Raw genomic sequence first — 22,270 nt, 5'->3', positions numbered from 1 at the left:
GATCATTACAGATAATGCTCTGAACCTGAACAACAAAATGATGACCAAACTTTGTACACAATTTAATATCAAACATGCAAACTCAGTGGCATATCGTCCAAAGATGAATGGGGCAGTTGAAGCAGCAAATAAGAACATCAAGAGAATCATTACAAAGACCACTGAAACTTACAAAGATTGGCACGAGAAGTTACCTTTTGCTTTATATGCATACCGAACTACTGTTCGAACATCTACTGGGGCAACGCCTTTTTCTTTAGTCTACGGGATGGAAGCAGTCTTACCAATTGAAGTTGAGATTCCATCGCTTCGAATTTTGAGAGAAACAAAATTGGATGAATCTGAATGGATCCAAGCAAGATTTGATCAATTGAACCTTATTGAGGAGAAAAGATTGAAAGCTATTTTCCATGGACAGATGTATCAGAAACGGATGATGAAGTCTCATGACAAGAAAGTACATCCAAGAGAATTCCAAGAGGGTGATCTAGTACTAAAAAAGATCTTGCCTATACATAAATATTTCTGTGGGAAATGGATATCTAATTGGGAAGGGTCATACGTTGTAAAAAAGGCCTTTTCCAGAAGAGCGTTGATCTTGGCAGAAATGGATGGAAAAATTCTGAGAAATCCAATAAACTCGGATTCTGTCAAGAAATATTATGCTTGAAGAAAAAATGAAAAGAAGAAAAAAAAAGAAGAAAAAAAAGAAGAAAAAAGAGAAGAAGAAAAAAAAAAGAGAAAAAAGAAAAAAGGGGGTCAAGATGAAAACCCGCAAAGGGCATCTTGTAACCAAAGGAAGGATTTGAGTTGAAAACCTGAAAGGGCGGCTCAAATGCATGTTGATATTAGGCATCTGGAAATTGAGCCCTCTTAAGATTTTGATAGTTTGGGAGGAACTTCACATCTACAAGCATTCTGACAACGTTTGAGATCTTCCAGACAAAAGCTTACAACATTACTCTAAATTGTGTCAATTTGATTAATTTAGAAATACTTATGCTAATAATTTGTTGAGTCATTTGAATTTTTATCATTCCTATGAATACAATTCTATCTATTTATTAATAAATTCTAAAGTTTATTTCCTCTAAAATTAATTTATTTGAGATTTATTTTCGAAAATTCAACTTATTCTTTTATTTTGTAAATGGATTAACATAATTTTGAAATAAGTTAAAGATTTCTGAATATCACTTTATGTTAATACTTTTAAAGGCATGGAATACAAAGTAAGCAAATTATCACCATCATAGAGTTATTTGGAAGTGGAACAAGAAGAAATATGTTCTCAATTGGCAGATTATGAATATAGCCCATTTTCAGTGTAGCAGTATGAAAATGCTTCGAATCTACAAATTCTGGCTCTACATCGAATAAATATTGTGATATTCCAGTCCAAACATTAACTGGAGCAAGTTCCACGTTCTCATAGTAGAAATAAGGAGGCCCAATAGCATATTCTGGAAGTGTTCTTTGAGTTATCTGATCTGATTTGGTATGAACCCCAAAATCAATCATTGGATTTGAAAGATGAATTTGCTCATAGTAGAAATAAGAAGACCCAATAGCATCTTCTGGAAGTGTTCTTTGAGTTATCTGATCTGGATCGGTAGGAACCACAGAACCAATCATTGGAATTAAAAGATGAACTGCATGATAGTCTTCATTAAGAAGCTTCTTCTTCTTATTCCTTTCCCAAAAATCATAGCTCGAGTTTTACCTTTTCTTGTAATTGGGATCATTGCATAATGGCTTCCTATCTTTTACCGGAAGAAGTGTGTCAACAGTCTTAGCCATTTGAGCAGCACATATAAAATATGTCAACTCTGCAATTGATGAATCAGGATTATATCTCTATGACTATTGAAGACATAGCATTTGAGTATCCCATTTTCGTCAAGTATAACAGTTTACTCTCCTCATCAGAATCAGAATTCAGGATTTTCTCGGTATCAAAAGAACTATCAATATCTGTGAAATCATATTGAGAGATCACTTCATAATTAGATGAGTAGTTATCAGAATCAACATGGTACATGAGTGCAAACTTTTCAAGAGCCTGTTCCATTGAGTTTTGTTCTCAAGGGGTTTTGTGACATTATATCTACATCTACATTTTTCAAAGATGATAGATTCTCCGATTTGAAGAAGAAAGATTTATTGGATTTCTACACAACTGAAGAAATACTAAGTTCACCAATTTGAAATCAAATAAAAATAAACTTAACATTCATGCATCATATTTAGGCATTTGCAAAAATAGGTGCATTTTCATTCATTTTATCCATGTTGAATTTTAACAGGAATTTCAAAGATTTTAGCAAAGATTTAAATCCATCATTCAATGGATCAGCAGTGCCAGTTAAAGTTCATAATGAGAAGAACTCATCTGAAGAATGAAGAAGAAGTTCATAATGAGAAGAATTTGTTCAACCTGTTGTTTGAATTCATCATTTGATAGATCAATATTGCCAGGTAGAGTTCATAATGAGAAGAACTCGTCATCTGAAGAAGAAGAAATTCATAATGAGAAGAATTTGTTCAACCTTTTGCTCAAATCCATCACTTGATGGATCAGCTTTTCCAGAGAAAGTTCATAATGAGAAGAACTCATCTGAAGAAGGAAGAATAAGTTCATAATGAGAAGAATTTGTTCGACCTTTTGTTTGAATTCATCATTTGATGGATCAACATTGCCAGGTAGAGTTCATAATGAGAAAAACTCTTCATCTGAAGAAGAAGAAATTCATAATGAGAAGAATTTGTTCAACATTTTGTTTGAATTCATCATTCGATGGATCAACTTTTCCAGAAAGTTCATAATGAGAAGAACTTATCTGAAGAGGAAGAAGAAATTCATAATGAGAAGAATTTGTTCAACTTTTTGTTTGAATTCATCATTCGATGGATCAACTTTTCCAGAAAGTTCATAATGAGAAGAACTTATCTGAAGAGGAAGAAGAAATTCATAATGAGAAGAATTTGTTCAACTTTTTGTTTGAATTCATCATTCGATGGATCAACTTTTCCAGAAAGTTCATAATGAGAAGAACTTATCTGAAGAGGAAGAAGAAGTTCATAATAAGAAAATTTTGTTCAACCTTTTTCATGACTCTATCATAGAAGGAGATAGATCAGCATCAACTTTTCCAGAAAGTTCATAATGAGAACAACTTATCTGAAGAGGAAGAAGAAGTTCATAATGAGAAGAACTTGTTCAACCCTTTTCCAAATTACATCACAGAAGGAGATATTATCATCCCCAGCGGAAAGTTCATAATGAGAAGAACTCATCTGAAGAAAGAGAAGAATTTATTCAACATCTCCATATTAATCAAGTGAATTCAAATGGATAAAAAATATTATTATCTTTTCGTCTTTGCTCTATTCTTGTTAACACGAGAATGAGCAAAGAGGGGCAACTGAAGATACTATTTTTTTCTCCATTTTCTATTATTATTATTTATTATTATTATTATTTATTATTATATATTATTATTATTATTATTATTATTATTTTATTTATTATTATTATTATTACAAACAGGCCAAGTCCGGCCCAACCCAGACAAGCCCAGTTACAAGAGACCAAGCCCAAACCCATCAAGAAATCCTAAAACCAATTTAGGGTTTTTATATCATCATCCAGCCGCCTCAGCATCACAGTCGTTGGATATGAGAGATCCAACGGCCCACACGCATCCAGCACAAACCCTAGGGTGATGATACCCTAGGGACCACGCGACGCCGTTTCTACTTCCAGCCGCTCCACTTCGCTCCGCCGCTGCCACGATGCCCCATCAAAGTTTCAAGAAGATCCATTACAGCCGCACACGTTGCTTGTTTTTTGTGAGTCACGACCATAGGTTTGGTGACTCACTGGCCTTCACTCTTGTGACCGGTCCGAGGCGCATCTCGTCGAGGCTATAAAAGCCTCGACCCACCTACAAAGGAAGAGACAGAGAGGAAGCAACAAAAGAAACTAAAAAAAGAGAGAAGAAAGGAAACTTACCCTTGGAGCCTCGATCATCGCCGGAAGCCAAACATCGCCGGAGAACAGAAAATACCGAAGGTATTTTCTTAGATTTACTCCGATTAGGAGTTTTTTAGGGTAAACTAAAGCCAGATTTGGCCTTAGGAAGAGAAGGCTTTTATTTTCATGTAAAACAAAACTTTCCGGCCACCAGAGACGGTGGCCGGCGGCGGGGATGGCGGCGGTATACGGCTGCCTGCCGATGACCGGCTTCCCTCCGGTGAGGGAAGCTAGAGAGAAGCCAGAGAGAATTTTTCTCTCTCGGCTTTTAGAGAGAGGAAAGAAAGTGAGAAATGAGAGAGCTGGCCCTTCGGGCCAGCCGTTTTGGGCTTAAATAGCCCTCCCCGAACGACGTCGTTTTGGGGAGGGGTCTATGTGTAATTAATTAAAGGTTAAATCCCGTCCGCAGTCCATCAACTTTGTAATTTTTCATTATAGTCACTGAAATCAAATTATGAACTTTTTAATTTGATCTCTTAATGTTATTTCTTTATAATTTAGTCACTGACATAAATATTTTAGACAAATAACCGATTTAGTCCTTTAATTCTAATTAATGTTATTTTAATCCCGAGCATGTTTTAATTTATTTTAATTTGACATTCGAATTTAATATAATTTTATTTTAGTCCATAAATTAATAAATGAGTAAAATAACATGTTTAATCCCTGTAATTTTAAATAATTAATTATGAATTAGGTATTTAATTCTATTAGGTTCTAATTTAGTCACTAATTTCAATTTTTATTTATTTTTTACAAGTTTTATATATAGTTTTAATTTTATATGTTAATATGTTTACTTTTAATTATTATTACTATTATTATTATCATTATTATTTAGCCATAAATATATATATTTATATAATAAATAATATTTATTTTATTTATTAAAATCTTATTTAATTATTTTTAACTTATTTTAATCATGTTTTAATATTTATTTATTTTTCAATATTAAGAAAGGACAGTCTTAAAATAATTGGATGTCCATTTTCTAATATTTTTAAATAAATAAGTATTCTATTTTATAAATTATATATTATTTATTTTTTTATATCGAGGAAAAGAGCTGTCTTAAGGCACCTAGAAGTCCTTTTCTGATATTTCTAAATAAATAAATATTTTATTTATAAATTAATATATATTTTTCATAATTATAATTTTGAAATAATAGGATTATAAATTAAATATATTTTGAATTTTTAATTTCTAATAATAGAGACAATTTATAATTAAAAAGTACCAATTTTGGGCGTTGTAGGAGTGTTAATCATTCCCTAAACGTAAACGACCACGAATCCCTTTTTATTATTAAAAAGAACGAATTTTTGGTTAAAACGCAGATCAGTTTATCTTTTAATCGATGTTTTCTTAAAAGCTCTTTTAAAAGATAATTTTTAGGTATTCGACATACCTGACCCAAAAGGTCGATGGCGACTCCCAAATCACTTTAAAAACCATTTATTCATATCATTTTTTCCTGCCAAGTAAAAATTCGTGCCCGGACGAAAATCGGTTACGACAAATCTAAAGGTGAAAGAAATCAATATTTCAAGAAGACGTTTAAGATATGATGCAACTATTATGAGTTTTTGGTTATGGTTTCCGAATTTGTTATATGCATTCATAAATCTAATGAAGTTACGAATATGTTGAAAAATTTTACTTAAATTATCAGTTCTAGTTTACTTTAGTACTTAAATTAAAATTAAAATTAAAATTAATTATTTATTTTTGTTTCATTTTAATACATGTTATTAAAAATTTAACGGAGAGGCTCGTCGACGTCGTATTCGTCGGTTGATGAAATCCAGACTTTTCAGCATGCACTTTTTTGATCCCTGAATGAGGTTTTAACCTCCATTTTATCGGAAAAGCCTTAATCTCCCAAAATCAACGATGAACTCTTCGATTTTTTCATCCTCTGATCTCCATAGTACACTGTTCGATGAGCTTAAAACTGGACTATGTTGGTCGACTAGTTATTCTCTCATGATCACCATTTAGAATGGTTGTTTGTCCACCAGAGCTATGCCACATCAACTTGTCTGTTAAATTTTTAACAAATTAAAATGAAATAGAAACTAAACTTTAAGTATTTTAATCTTTAAAATTAATCGCCCCATTAATGGAAAAATTGATCTTTGAGAACTCTGACACTTCATAGAATTAGAGTTTTATTAGAAGAAGACTTTAAAATATCATGTCAATATTTTCTAATAGCACGTAAAGACGGTGATAATAATGAAAACAAATTAAAAATCTTCTAAGAGTTTTATGGTTAAAATGAAGGAGACTTAAAAGTTAAGTGACTAACTGTATAGTTTGCCCTAATAAAAATCCTATTATTAACGCGCTTCCATATTCCTCAGATCGTTGAAATCAAGTAGAAACCCGAAGACCCACATTCTTTAATCAAGTACTCATGTCAAAACTAATAGCTTCTGTTTATCAAGTTTTTAATGTGCGTATAATTAATTAAAAAAAGGTTCCTTTTTCATTTCAATTTTGTGGAAATTCTTCTGAGATTTTTTCCGCTATTGATTTTATGGGGTTTGTTGGAATCCCTGAAAAATATATAATTTTTTGTTTGATCCTGATGATAATGACTGGATGGATTGTTTTTGGTTACGACAATGACCTTTCGATTGGAAAAGAAGAGCTGGGTCGATCTTACTCTGGGTCATTGATGAGGGTTTAGTGAATATCGGAATTATAGAATCAAGTAATATATGAATCGAGTTATGTTTCTTTAATTAGTTAATTTTTATGGTTTGAAATGATAATTGTGGAACTGCAAATGTTGTATTTTTATTATTCTGGTAGCTATTTGTACCTTAAAGATTGAGAATAAAATTATTGATTAAAAGTCAACTGGAATTTTGTTTCTAATTCATCATATTATGGAATTTGAGTTGTTAATTTTTGCTTAAAATGAGTTTTTCTTTTCTGTGATTAATCAGGGTGTTAATTTTGATTTTATATTAGGTTGAAGGGATTTTGTGAAAGCTGAGAAAAAGGGGAGTAAATATGGTGAAAATGACAATGATTGCTCGTGTTACTGATGGCCTTCCTCTGGCGGAGGGATTAGATGACGGCCGGGATCTGGTAGATTCTGAAATGTACAAACAGCAAGTCAAGGCTTTGTTTAAGAATCTCTCCAAAGGCCACATTGAGGCTTCAAGGATGTCTGTTGAGACCGGACCTTACGTTTTCCAGTATCCTTGCCCTGGTGTCTATTTTCCGGATGTCATATTTCTTGAATTATAAAATAGGTTTATAGTTTCTCTTGAGGGAAAGAAACAAGTTTGCTTATGTTTTTTCCAGTATTATTGGCAGGTGTATCCTAGTTATACTGTTACCTTTACCTAAGTTCATAGCTATATCGTTGAAGGACGTGTTTGTTACTTGACAATGTGTGACAGTTCTTATCCTAAGAAGATTGCCTTTCATTCTCTGGAAGACCTCAAGAATGAATTTGAGCGTGTTTATGGAGCTCATATTGAAACAGCTGCCAGGCTTTATGCATTTATTAAATTTGGTAGATTCCTTTTCTTTATTGTTTGGCTCTTCTTTTCGAATGCAATTAGTAGTTTTCTACCTTTTTTTGTGCTCTCTCTCTTTCCAGGCTTCATTTTCTTTTTCTTTAAGATGCATTCATACAAAAGATAAAAAAAAAATTGTACCAGGACACCCGAACTCAACGGAATATACAAAGCTGAACGATGAATTATATGAAGTTCAACAAATCATGACTCGCAATGTGCAAGAAGTTCTTGGTGTTGGTGAAAAGTTGGACCGTAAGATACGCCTTTTTTCTTTCAGAATTACTTTGACATTTTTATAACGTATAAATTGAAGATTGCTTGAATCATTGCACCATGAGGAATGCTAAAATTAACAATTATGAGCTAAGAAAAGTTTGTTTTTACAATTTTAATGCCTCAGTTTGTATTGCATGTGCCGGTTAAAGGTTTGAAAAAAAATCTTTTAGATGAGACCACTCTGTGGCATTATTTGATTCCTCCCCATTTTAACTTTTATGAATTACCCTCCGGTCAATAATCCAAGCTGGAACTTAGTCAATAACTGGATATTTTAGTGGCTGATAATTATATGTTTGTATCTAAAAGAAAATGCTATGTTCTTGGGTGTGTAGGTTTTGTAACTTTTATTCCTTTAAAAGTCAGAGTTAGCTGTTCCAGATCTTTGATTTGCATTAATCATACAATAGCTTGCTTCAGCTGTATTGGACTTCTGTGGAGTTTTGTATAGTTTACATTATGCCAACTAAAATTTAAAAGAACTTGATTTCTAGATTTTTATTCTCTACTAGTAATTGGGCATGCAGTACAAGGCAAAGTCATTTATGGTTTAACCTTGTTACCGCTTAGTTTTCTTTTAAGTATTACCTTCAAATTGAAGTCACCTAATCATGTTTTCATCTTTACTGTTGCTTTAACTCTCTCCTTCTGATTGACTGCTAAATTGTATTGCTTTTGAGTTTTGACTAACCAAATGCGCTTCTCTCTTTCTTTCTGCAATACAGAGGTCAGTCAAATGTCCAGGCGTTTGACATCAGAATCTCGCATATATGCTGATAAGGCGAGAGACTTAAATCGACAGGTTAGCCCCCTTTTATTAGTGAAGGATGAATACTCATTATTTGGGCCATTTCTCTCTATCTATCTCCTCTGTTTTAGGTTAAGGCATTTAGCTTTTGGTTTTTGAAAATTTTGTTGACGATCATGAATGTGTTGCTATCTCATTTTCTTGGTAGAAAACATAGGTGATTGATATGATATATACATGTTCTGTGTCAGAATAACTCCTTGAGCATGGGCAGGCATCTCACGATAAGAGAAAAAAAGGAAAATCAATGTCTGCATTGAGTAGTAAATGCATCAACTGATTTGAGTCCGAGGCTTTGTTTATAGGCATGAAGACAAGCATGGCTAGATACATAAGTTTTTTCTCCATTGAAATAATTCTGAAGTTTGATCACTCCCTCCCCACACACGCCCAAAGAAAAAAAGCATTAATAAGAAAATGGATTTAGCACATAAATGTGATATGATTTATGTCATATAGTTTTACTGAAGTTGCCATAAATACCATGGGATAAAGATATTTTGATTAACTCTCTCACCTAACTTGCCATAAATACCATGGGAAAGTTTCTTTAGCAAGAGCTTAAGTCGATTTTCCCTGCGTTTGTGGCTATATTATTTAACCATTCTTGATTCATTTTAAAGATTATGATTGTTAACAATGCCGAAGTTTGACGGTTCTCTGTGTCTCAACAATTTCCCTGTAGGCTTTAATTCGGAAGTGGGCCCCGGTTGCCATCGTATTAGGGGTTGTCTTCCTCCTCTTTTGGGTGAAAACAAAGCTGTGGTGATTCCGACCGTGCTTCATGGTGTTAACAGCTCATCATCGAGTTTCTCTGTGTTGGTGATTCGGGTGGTTGTGTTTCATCACACAATTCGGCATAGGGACAAACTTGCAATGTGGAATTGTGAAGGAGAGAGACCCTACCTTAAGAGCATACGTTCAAGACAACTATTCTTTCTATATGTCATAATCTGAGTAGAACAACAAATACTTAAAAAGCCTTTTGTGGTAATTAATTTTAGTGCTAGCACATTATTGTCATTGATGGATTTCGTAGTGTCTATCCACTCTTTTAATCAACACGGGAAAGATTTATGTTCAAGATTACACACAATGTCAAATTCTTTTTTACTGTATGAAATAGCCATAATCATGCTCTATAATGCGGAGTGTCTATGGTTCCTATATTTAGAATTACAGGGATTTTAAAAATCTCATTAGTTTTAAACCTTCAAACGGTACTTGTACCCTAAAAGCCTAGTTTCCCTCGTTGGTGTGTCGTTCATCTTTTATCTTTTTCATCTTTGTTGATTGGCGACGACACTAACTTTAATGTTGGTTGTCGATTACCGATATTCTTTATTATTTTTTCTATTTATATTACATCTTTATTTTCTTTTAATTTTTTATTTTCAATAAGTATGTCTGTATTGCACGTTTTCATCTGTCTTTATGACATATTTTCTTATGTTTTTTTGTATGTTTTTCGGTTCTTTGGCCTTTTTTTTATTTATCTTTTTTCTAAGGGTTGATTTGCATCGTGACGACTGATCAAGATGTCACTTATTTGATATCTTCTTGATATTTTCTGCTCTGGACCCTTAGGTTGGATTTAGATACCTTTTTGCATTCGTTGATAGTTTTTATATTTATTTAAGAAACAATTAAATATGACTAGATGTTTGTTCGATTCGTTTATTTTTCATAGACAAACTCGTTTATAAGTGCATTTATTCATTTGTTTATATGTTCATTTATTTATTCTATTTTTTTTATATTTTAAATATTAGAGAGGTTATGGACTAAATTGAATATAGGGTGAACTTTGGAATTTAAACTATGAAGCTTAAGAGCTTAAGGACTAGTTATGTAATTTCACTATTTTAACCAAAATGCTCGCGATTAAACCGACATATTGATGAACACTAAAGGAACAAATATTAAATGAATATGTTTGCTAATGTTAAACGAACAAACACGAATAGGATATAAAAAATTTAAATGCATATAAATCGAATATGAATACTTTTAAAAATAAATAAATAAATACAAATATAATCTTATTCGTTCAAACTCGATTTCATTTTTATCTCTAGGAATTATCAATTATCAATTAAAAAAAAGAGAGGAAAAGAAAAGAAAAGTAAATTATGAGTTGAGACGAGAACATCACATGGCCTACAGAACATGTAAGATATCTTGATACTATATCCCAAGAAGAACATATAATTTAGACCATCAGGAAAATCACCATTTACAAGGTGGCAGAGGTAGCAATGTCAAAGAAAGCAACTCCATATTCAGTACCAGTTCATCTTCATCACTTTAGTTATTCCCTCTAAACAATTTTTTTTTCCAGCTGCAATCCCAGTAGATATGTTTTTTCACAAGATCAGCTACCTTGCTTTCGTCACCTTTGGTCTGAACTTAAAACCCATGCTCTGCTTTCTTTTTAGCTATTCATTTTGTGTACTTCTGTGCTTTTTCCCTTCTGCTTGTGCTGGTTTTTCTAGGATAATGGCAGCAGAACCTGTTAATATCAATGAATTTCAAGAATTAGCAAGGCAAGCCCTTTCAAAAATGTATTATGATTTCATCAATGGAGGAGCTGAAGATCAGTACACCTTAAGAGAGAACGAAGAAGCATTTCATCGAATCACGTAACATCTTAAATCGTTTAACGAATCCAATACCAACCAAACTAGTTTCCAGCGTTATAACTAATCTGTAACTTGTTAGTATTCAGCCTAGAGTTCTTCTAGACGTGAGCAGCATCGATTTATCGACTACGGTATTCGGTTACAATATCTCGATAGCGGTCATGATCGCTCCGACGTCTAGGCATAAGCTGGCAAACCCTTCAGGTCTAAACATTCTGCAAAGTATTCCTTTTAGCATTACTCCGAATTGCAGTCATTAGTTGTTTGTTTTGATTCCAGGAGAGATTGCAACGGCCAGAGCAGCATCTGCATGCAACACAATTGTGGTACCACAAATATAATGTACTGTTGTTAGATGCCTTGAGAGATTTGATGTTTGCTTCACCGCCGATTCTCGTTCCAGATTTTGTCTCTTTCGTCGACATGCACTTTGGAGGAAGTCCTGCCTGCTGCGATGCCGTTCGGTTTTTCCAATTATACGTATTCTGCCACGTCTTAGCTCTGTTAATGTAATAGTGTAATAGGAACTGGATTGTAGTTTTGTTTTTGTCTCAATAGGAGTATAAGAGACGGTATATAACGGCTAAGCTGGTGCAAAGAGCTGAAAATAAGGGATATAAGGCCATTTTCTAACTGGTGATTCTCCGAGACATGGTCAAAGGGACGCGAACATTAAGAACAAGTAAAGTATCAGCACTCTCTCTTTCATTAAGCTTCCTTTTACATGTTCAGATTAATTGCTTTAATGTATGGAGATTGAGAACTGGTGTGCTAAAAGCTATGAATTATGCTTCTAATGTGATACATTGCTTCCGATGAACTTTTACAGGATCGTTATACCTGAATTGAAGAACGTGGAGGGTCTATTAACAGCTAGGTTTGTCGATGTGAGTAGATTAGTCTGAATCCTGCCATACCCTTACATGAAACTGCGTCCGAAAGGAGTACTTCACCTGAGCTTCTTTGATGTCTTTGATAATGAAATATACATAATATGTAATATATTTTGCAGGGTGGAGGTTCAAATTTAGATTCTCTGGAGAATTCGACGAGTGATCCTTCGTTCAGTTGGGAGGTAAACATGGATAAATCATTCATGTTGTCTTGTAATATGTTTGTATTTATTGCGGAAGTTCCATTCTCAGGCATGTTTCGGCCATGATTTAGCAATGTTTTAACTGATTCATTGTCATTTCTACAAGACATCGGATGGTTGAAGTCCGTCACAAAATTGCCAATTCTGATCAAAGGGATACTCACTGCGAAGACGGTAAGTCGAGGCACTACCTTCTTAGTTCGAATTCCCCATTATAGTTGTCGACTCGCTCTTACTCGGCTAATTGTGTCCTACAGCCATAAAAGCTCTGGAAGTAGGTGCTTCCGGTATTATCGTCTCCAATCAAGGAGCTCGTCAGCTTGATTATTGTCCTGCCACAATTTCTGTTCTTGAAGAGGTGCTCTCTTTGCATACCGCCATTGTTGTTAATGCTGATGCATGCCTTGCCCTGCATAAGTACTTTTCTACATGTGAAATGTAGCAGGCTGACAATTCAGTTCATATTTTGTATGCACGATGAGGTTGCAGGTGGTTCGTGCTGTTGGCGGAAAAGTTCCGGTTTTCCTCGATGAAGGAGTGCGGCGAGGACCTGATATTTTCAAGGCAATGGCTCTAGGTGCACAGGCTGTCCTAGTAAGCTTTTAAATCTCCATTGATGACTTCTGTCTAGAATGTATCTACCTGCAATCGCCGTAGCTTGTGATATTGATCGTCACGTACATCATAGGTTGGAAGGCCGGTTATGTATGGACTTGCTGCAAGGGGAGAATATGGAGTCCGACGAGTCCCAAAATGCTTAAGGACGAGCTTGAACTCACCATGGCTCTTGCTGGTTGTTCTAGTGTGAATGAAATTACCAGGAGCCATGTTAGAACCAAACATGATTGGCAGCTCCTCTCATTGCTTCTCCATTACTAAAAACCATGTAGCCTATGTGTTTTGTTATTATTGGAACTAATGAATGGTAATTCTAAATATCACATAATTTTATGAACAAAATCAAGATTTAATTTTAAATATCATATAGCCTATATTTATTTGAACATATTAATGTGTTATTCTTATTTAAATAAATCCTTTCAAAATTAAAATCATTGACTTCTCTTTTAGTTGTAGCAAATTGGGTTGAGGGAGTATTTATATATTAAAATTTTACAGTACTCTATTCATATTAATCAATTAATAGTTCAGATTTATGCGATTAGGAAAAAACATTTTATTATATTAATTAAGGCTTAATACAAATATAAATGCCTAAATTTTACATAGAAATATAATTTGGTGTCTAAAAAATTTTTCGTTAAAAATAGGTGTCTAATGTTTTCTCAGTTACACTGTTAGGTGTCTATCATTATATTTTTTAATAATAAAAATATTAATTTTTACTAAAAAAGAAAAAATTAAAAAAAGATTAATTTATTTATAAAAAACTTATTTTTTACTGAAATTATAAAAAAATCCCTAAAAAACTAAAATCTTTCAGTTCAACCCCGTCACAAGCCATCTCCGGCACCATCATCAACGTCGAATGATCATCTACCATCGTCGCCCACCCAATGATCAATCGTCGCACTTACCATCACCCAAATCCCCTAAATCTCTTAAATCCCCAATAATTAAATCCCTAATCGTTTAAAGCCTTAATCTCTAATTTTAATGTTCTTTCTTCTACTTCCAAGTCTCACTATGGTCGGCTACTGTGGTGGTGGTGAGAGTGACCGACGACTGTGTAGGTGGTGAGACTAGTCAACGATTGTGGAAGAGGGAATGGAGAAGGGGAAGGGGGTTTTCTTTCTTCTACTTCCAAGTCTCATTGTGACTGGCAATTGTGGTGGTGGTAACAGTGGTCGGCGGTGGTGACAGTGACCAACGACTATGACAGTGGTAAGAGTAGCCAGCAACTGTGGAAGGGAGAAGGGATAAGGTGAAGAGGGATGGTTTTATTTAAAAAAAAAGTTTTATAAATAATACATTTATTTTTTAAAAAAGTAAAAATAAAATTTAAAAAAAATATTTGAAATTTTATATGCATGATACATGTTAGATAACGGTCAAATTTAACGGCTGTTACAGTTCAGACATCTAAAAGTGCTCCAATAAAAACATTAAACACGTATTTTTAACGTAAAATTCTTTAGACACCAAATTATAATTTGATGCATAATTTAAACGCTTATTTTTGTATTAAGCCTATAATTAAAGACAAATAAATTCCTTGGACTTAGACAGATGGGAGGCTAGAGAAGCTCAAAGTAGATGAATGTAAGGTTTACATAAGGAAAAATGGACTTGGATTGAGTGGGAAAAAAGATGTTCTTATTCAACGCATAAAGGAGCATTTAGAGTAATCTCCATTTTCTACAATAGCATCATTCATGGTTTGTAGATTTGTATAAATTTTTTTTATTGTATTTCGATTTATTTTGGCGTTTCAAATGGTGGATGGGAGAAGAAGTATTCAATATCCAGCTTTGTGTTGAACTGTAAAGGTAAACACTTTAGTTCATGGCTTACTGAACCCAGAGTTTCTAATTTCCTTTCCTATGCAAAAGGTGCATTAGATTTGTGCCTACTCTTTCTGTAAATTTGTTCTAAGAATCAAAGGAATCTGGTGCAGGTGATGCATGCACTGAGATGTCGTTATGTTTGAGCAGAATGTTTATGAAGTGTAAGAATAATTCTATTTGTGCAACGACATAAGGATCATACATGTAAACTATCGTGTATGATATCTAAATTCCTCATCCCCCCCCCCCGAAATATCCGTGCTTGGCTATGGTTTTGATCCTCCAAATATACGGTAAACTTTAAATTGAGCATATATGTGTCGGATATGTTCCACTCACCAATCTGGTTCTAGTTAAACTTGTACTGAGTTCTATATCTTGTTACCACATCATATTTTTTGCTACAGGTTTAACTTAGCATCACGAAGTGCTTCTGGTTCTCTGTGTGGCATGAGAATTGTTGCAGGGCGCATTGTCAAGGAAAGCTATGTTGAATCAAAATAGAGTAAAAACTCTAATTGCTCGAGAAGAAGAAAAACTATCTTTAGAATAATCTCACTAAATTGCAAAAGGGAAGAACTCTTAAGAAAACTTTCAAATGCTTATAATTAAGTTTTGAATGTTGGATGATAAAACTCAAATACAAATAAGGTATTTATAGGTTACAAGAACCAATCTAAACCACTCATTAAAATAACCACAAAATAATTTAAACCATTGAAATTAAAAATAAGAAAAATTCCTAATTTTTACCAAACTAAATTGATGTAAGATATGACATCAAAACTAAATTGATGTAAGCAATGACATCAAATTAATTTAGGAGTGGACTTATTTAGGCTAATATTAAATTCTCAACACTCCCCCTCAATATTAGCCCTCATTCTTTGAATCACGCCAAGCTGACAACGGAAATGTTCAAACTTTTCAACACTCAAGCTTTTTGTAAACAAGTCAGCAATTTGCTCATCTATCTTGACTTGCCTCATCTCAATCTCTTTTTGTAAAACTTTTTCCCTAACAAAGTGGTAATGTACTTCTACATGTTTAGTTCTTGCATGAAAAATAGGATTCTCCGCCAGTCGAATTGCCGATTGGTTGTCACAGTACAACAAAACTGCATAATCTACTGTTGATGTAGGTCATTCATTAGTTGTATCAGCCACGTGCTTTCTTGAGCTGCCATTGCTGTTGTTCGATACTCTGCTTCCGTAGTTGATAAGGACACAGTCGGTTGTCTCTTGCTACACCAAGAAATTGTTCCAGAGCCAAGCTTAAACTCATATCCAGTTGTTGATCTCCTGATGTCATGATCTCCTGCATAATCAACATGACAATAACCAAGTAACTTGCAATCTTCACATTTCTTGTACAAAAGACCATAGTCAATTGTACTCTTCACATATCTTAGTATTTGTCGAACTGCTTCCAAATGAGGTTTCTTTGGATTTTGCATATACCGATTCATCATACCAACTGCATAAGAAATGTCTGGCCGGGTCAAGGTTAAGTAGATCAGACTACCTACCAATTGTCGATACATTGTTGCATCTTCCAAATCTTTTCCTTCATGCGCACACATTTTGGCATTTGGTTCCATTGTCGTCGAAGTTGACTTGTATTCGAGCATTCCAAACCTCATCAACAAATCTTTAGCATATTTCTGTTGACACAGAAATATTCCTTTGTGTGCGCGATCAACCTCTAGACCAAGGAAGTGCTTAAGTTGTCCAAGTTCCTTCATTTGGAAACGGACTGATAAATTCTCCTTCGTTTGAAGAATTTCTGCCTCATCATCGCCGGTTATGATTAAGTCATCCACGTACACTAGCACGATAGCTAGCTTACCTTCATTGACTTTGACAAACAAACTAGAATCTGTAGGTGTTATTGAATAGCCACTTTTCGTTAGAAATTCAGCAATCTTACCATACCATGCCCTATCTTGTTTCAATCCATAGAGTGCTTTTCGCAACTTACACACATATTTAGGATGATCTTGGCTCTGAAAACCCATTGGTTGGATCATGTAGATCTCTCGATCTAGCTCTTCATGAAGAAAAACATTTTTCACATCCATTTGCCACAAATTCCAGTCTTTGTTAGCTGCAAGTGCAAGTAGGACTCGTCTAGTCCAAATTGTTGAGAGAAACCACGAGCTACCAATCGTGCCTTGTACCTCTCGGTTGATCCATATGTACGTCGCTTTATTTTGTAAACCCATTTGCAAGATATGGGTTTCACATCTTTTGTCTTTGGCACAATATCCCAAGTTTGATTTTGCTGAAGTGCATCGATCTCTTCTTTCATAGCTGTCATACACTCAGAACTCTGCGATGCTTCTTCAAACGTCTCAGCCTCTGTTGTTTCTTCAATTATGGCTGCATTGACATATTTGGGATTTGGCCTTCGTATTCTTGTTGACCTTCGGAGTTGAGATTGTGGAATTGATCCTTCTGTTTCACTAGGCACACCTTCTTCATTTGATTGTTGATACACGCCAGTTTGCCAAGGATTCTGAGTCACTCTTTGTTCGATATTATTGCCATTTGGATCTCCTGATTCATCTGAACTTGTTTGGAGTTGAACATTATACTCCCCCATCTTTTGTTGCAGCTTGTCTCCAAATTCTCTCGAGTCTAGTAACACCTCCTTCTCTGAGGACCACCAAGAAGATGCTTCATCAAATACCACATTTTGTGACGTGTAACATCTTCCACTTATTGGATCACAACATTTCCACCCCTTTCTCTGGCTGTCGTATCCTACAAAGATACATCTAACAGCTTTCTTGTCAAACTTGCTCCGTAAATGATCAGGAACAAACACATAACATACACAACCAAATACTCGAAAGTAGCTAACTGTAGGTTTCATATTCCATATTTTCTCAAAGGAAGAAAAAAAATCCTAACCTTGGTTGAGGAAGTCGGTTGATCACAAAGGTTGTAGTCCTCATTGCTTCAGCCCAAAACCTTACAGGTACATTCTTTGCATGTAACATACTTCGATAAATTTCTGTAAGATGCAATTTTTTCTTTCCGCTACACCATTCTGTTGTGGTGTGTTGGCACAAGTGTACTGATGACGTATTTGGCATTCCCTTAGGTATTGAGAGAACTCATTTGATCTATATTCTCCTTTGTTGTCTGTGCGCAAGCAACATATCTTCTTTCCCACTTCTCTTTCAGCTGAGTCTCTGAACTCTTTAAACTTTGAGAATGTGTCAGATTTTTCTTTCATAAAGAAAACCCACACATACCAGGAGAAGTCATCAATGAATGTTACCATTTACCGCATACCGCTAATTGATTATTGCTTAACTGGTCCGAACACATCAGAGTGAACCAAATCCAACGGTTCTTTTGCTTTAAACTTTGACTCGTCATATGGTAATTGGTGTTCTTTACCATACTGGCATCCCGCACAGACCGTATCTGTTCTCACGTCTAGTTGAGAAAGCCCCTTAAGCATCGACTTCTACACCATCACACTTAGCTTGGAATAACTAACGTGACCTAACCGCATGTGCCATAGATCTACTGTCTCATTTTTTCTTGTCATGTCTACATATGCAGACTCTGCTGACATCATGTAGATTGACTCCAAACGTCGTCCCTCCATTTTTTGTGTTTATGAGATTTTGATGTCACGATAAATCTTCACGTCTTAGGGACCAAATAAGACATAATGACCTGATGATGTCAATTTAACCACATATAGCAAATTTTTCTTCATTCATGGGACATAGTAAACATCTTGAAGTTGCACTTGGTTAGAATTATATCGAGGCGTAACTATTGTCTTACCGATGTGAGTTATCGGTAACCTTGAGTTGTCAGCTGTCACCACCACACGACTTCCATTGTACTCAGACAGGTTTTGCAACTTCTGTTTGTCACCCGTCATATGATTTGAGTAGACCGAATCTACGATCCAATCATTCTCTTAGTCAATCTGTTCTGGTGTTGTTACCGTGAGAGCTAATTCTTCTTCCTCCGTAGCAAATAACACTTCAGTATCCCAACCATCTTCACTATTCTCCTTCGAGCTGGAAGTAGCAGTATTACTATCAACAAGCTTTTTCTTGGTCCAACAGTCTTTTTCCATGTGGCTCGTCTTCCTGCAGTTGTAACACTTGTCATCGAACTTTCTACTATTACCGCGATTCTTGGAAGCTCCCCTTGAATGAGGATCTCATTTTCCTTGGTAATTTTTTTCCTTGTCACCATCCTTTTTAGATCCACTGCCAGTATACCGTTGAAAAGTGACTCTGCTTTTGCTGGTGTAGAGCGTTTCCTCTTCACCCTTCAACGAGACTCATTCCATTTGCTTGGCCATGGCTTCTTGACCTGCAAGCAAATTTTCGAACTCAACAAGCGATGGTTGTTTTGGCCATCCCTGTACAGCGGCAACAAACCCTCGATATTCAGGTCTCAAACAATGGACAATTATTCTTTTTATCCCGAGTTCCCCAATAGCAGCTGTCGGATCTAATTCTGAAATTTTGCGGCATATTGACTTCACCTTGTGAAAGTATTGGGCAACCGCCATGTCGCGTTGAACCATTGATAGAAGTTCATTCTCGAGAAGTTTCAATTTTGTATCGTTCCTCTTTGAAAAGAGTGTAATAAAATTGTCCCATGATTTCTTGGGTGCTTTAGCATCCCAGATGTGCTCCAACATTTCTTCTTCAATTGTGGTATTTAAAGCAAACATCGTCTTGCCTACTTTAATTTTCCATTTTCGCAAGATGCCATTGGCATCTTCTGCCGTCGGTTGTGTAACCTCACCACCTCCGACAACCTCCCAAAGGCCCTGACCTTGTAAGTATGACTCCTACATGTTGCCCACGTGTTGTAGTTTTTGTTGTTGAGCTTCTTGATTCTTCCTACTACTTGAAGGTCACCCATCTTAATGGCAAGACTTTAACTACACCAAACAAGATTTAGTAACAAACGTACAGAGTACTAAATTACTCTAAACACAAAGAAGTTCTTCAAGGTTTGTAATAACCCCGACAATAATCTCAAGAAATATTTTCTGATGTGGAAGATCAATTAAAACTGCAGCCATAGAGCATACTCGGAATTTCAAGAGACTTTAAAAATGTGGCTCTGATACCAATTGCTGAATCAAAATAGAGTATAAATTCTAATTGATCGAGAATAAGAAAAATTCTCTTTAGAATAATCTCATAAAATTGCAAAAGGGAAGAACTCTTAAGAAAACTTTCAAATGCTTATAATTAAGCTTTAATTGTTGGATGATAAAACTCAAATACAAATGCAGTATTTATAGGTTACAAGAACTAATCTAAATCACTCATTAAAATAACCACAAAATAATTTAAACCATTGAAATTAAAAATGAGAAAAATACCTAATTTTCACCTAACTAAATTGATGTAAGCAATGACATCAAAACTAAATTGATGTAAGCAATGACATCAAATTAATTTAGGTGTGAACTTATTTAGGCTAATATTGAATTTTCAACAAGTTATGGTGCTGCCAAGCAGCAACATATATTTACTGTGAGTCAGACTATATTGTAGATGTTTAGATTAGAGAAGGAGAACAATATATTGAAAATGTGTATGGTATTTCCTAGTCAGGCTATATCCGTTTACTGCTTAAATAATATTTTGAGGCGCTAACTCAATATACAAAGATCATAGATCCATTTATATATACCTGACCCTTATGCAGGCAGAAGATATGCAGTTTCTACATGACCCAGGAGAACAATATATTGAAAATGTGTATGGTATTTCCTAGTCAGGCTATATCCGTTTACTGCTTAAATAATATTTTGAGGCGCTAACTCAATATACAAAGATCATAGATCCATTTATATATACCTGACCCTTATGCAGGCAGAAGATATGCAGTTTCTACATGACCCTTGTAAGATGAGATATTAATCTCAAACTTAATGCAGTCCTTTAATTACCATAATGTTTGTGGCTAATGTGATCAGATAGAAGTCCTCTGGAGTAAAGGAGAGAAGCCGCTTCCCCCACTGCTAATCAAGGGTCGAAACCTTTACCGACTGAAGACTTTAAGACAGGTTTGAGCCATTGCAATGGCTTTCATTTTCATCTATTCATTGATTTTTTTTAATATAATGCTAGCTTATCGTAAATATTCATCAGAGATGGGAAGATGAAGGGGAGAGGCAAAAGGTTTTGTTGGAAAAGCATTCGAGAGGCTCGCTTGCCAGGTCTGATAGAGAAGTCCGGATCCAGGAAAAGGAGAGAAGGAAAATGCTCAGATCGAAGAGGTAAAATTTAAGTTTCAAATTAAGTTATGTTGTGATGCTAATTGATAAGTATTCTGCTCTGGGAAGTACGAATATCGAAAAAAGAGGCTAATCTTGGAATCTCATTCCAGTTACAATTATCATGTTTGAACTTCAGGATCTTAAAAAAAGAAGAAACGAGTAAGAACCCGTCCAAGTCCCAGTTAAGTTCAATACCAATGGAAGTTCAACCTCGTCAGTCAAGTTCATCTACTACTAATTCAGGCAGAGTAGCACTCGAACATCAACGTTCGAGTTCAACTTCCAATATGGAGAAACTATCAGTTACGACTCCGCAATCAGATTACTTACCTGAAACTCAGCGGCTTGCGACTCAACCGCTTTATCCTAATGCCAGGAATGGAAGTATTCAATCAGAATTCCAAAATTTCCAATATCAAATCCCTCGTAATTCATGCAAGAGAATCGGCATTCAGGAGGCTCAGCTTCCAAAGGTTGATAAATTTTTGGAAAACAACCAACCAAACTTCCCTGTGGATAGATACTGGAACCGTCGCAATGACAAATCCATGGCAGGTGGAACAAATTATCATGGACAGCAGCTAAGAAGCATGAACCATTGTAATCCACCACAGAGACGAGACTTCCGTTCACAACAGCTTTACCGATATCATTCTCAAGGACGATGCCATTAGGGAGAAAATTGCAAATTCTTGCATGATTAGAGAGAGTTGCATGTAGCAGAGGGAAGGAGTTGCCAGAGGCAATTCAAGCAAGAAAGATGACCTCGTGAATCTAAAATTTTGTACGTAGAAAGATATTGATGGATTTTTCAAGGAATGATTTTTTTAGCATTGCCTCTTGAATGCTCCTGTCTTGATAAAAATTGGTGAAGATACCCTTTTATATTACTTTCACTGCTGTTAAACTTTGGCTGAAAATGCCTTATCTGAAAATCTACATGATAAAGCATCTATATCCTATTGTCTTAGAAATCATTGAACGAATAAAAGGGATTATTGTTTTCTGTAAAGGATTCGGGTTTGAACAGATGTATACGTGTAAGTTAAGAAATTTTTTGAAGAATACATTCTATATATCAAAATTCTATCTTTATTTTTAATATTTA

The 22,270-nt window shown here is 34.9% G+C and overlaps 3 pseudogenes; all 3 read left to right on the top strand.

Moving 5' to 3' along the window:
- Positions 1–6,390: 6,390 nt before the first annotated feature.
- LOC120167485 lies at positions 6,391–9,691 on the top strand (annotated as a pseudogene).
- A 1,476-nt stretch (positions 9,692–11,167) lies between these two features.
- Positions 11,168–13,288, top strand: LOC120167448 (annotated as a pseudogene).
- A 957-nt stretch (positions 13,289–14,245) lies between these two features.
- LOC120167447 lies at positions 14,246–21,943 on the top strand (annotated as a pseudogene).
- The last annotated feature ends 327 nt before the right edge of the window (positions 21,944–22,270 follow it).

The sequence above is a fragment of the Hibiscus syriacus genome, unplaced genomic scaffold (genome assembly GCF_006381635.1).
Source record: "Hibiscus syriacus cultivar Baekdansim isolate YM2019G1 unplaced genomic scaffold, ASM638163v2 tig00111678_pilon, whole genome shotgun sequence".
In the NCBI taxonomy this organism is placed as follows: domain Eukaryota; kingdom Viridiplantae; phylum Streptophyta; class Magnoliopsida; order Malvales; family Malvaceae; genus Hibiscus; species Hibiscus syriacus.
Note: the sequence above shows the minus strand (reverse complement) of the source record. Positions and strands in the feature narration are given on the sequence as shown.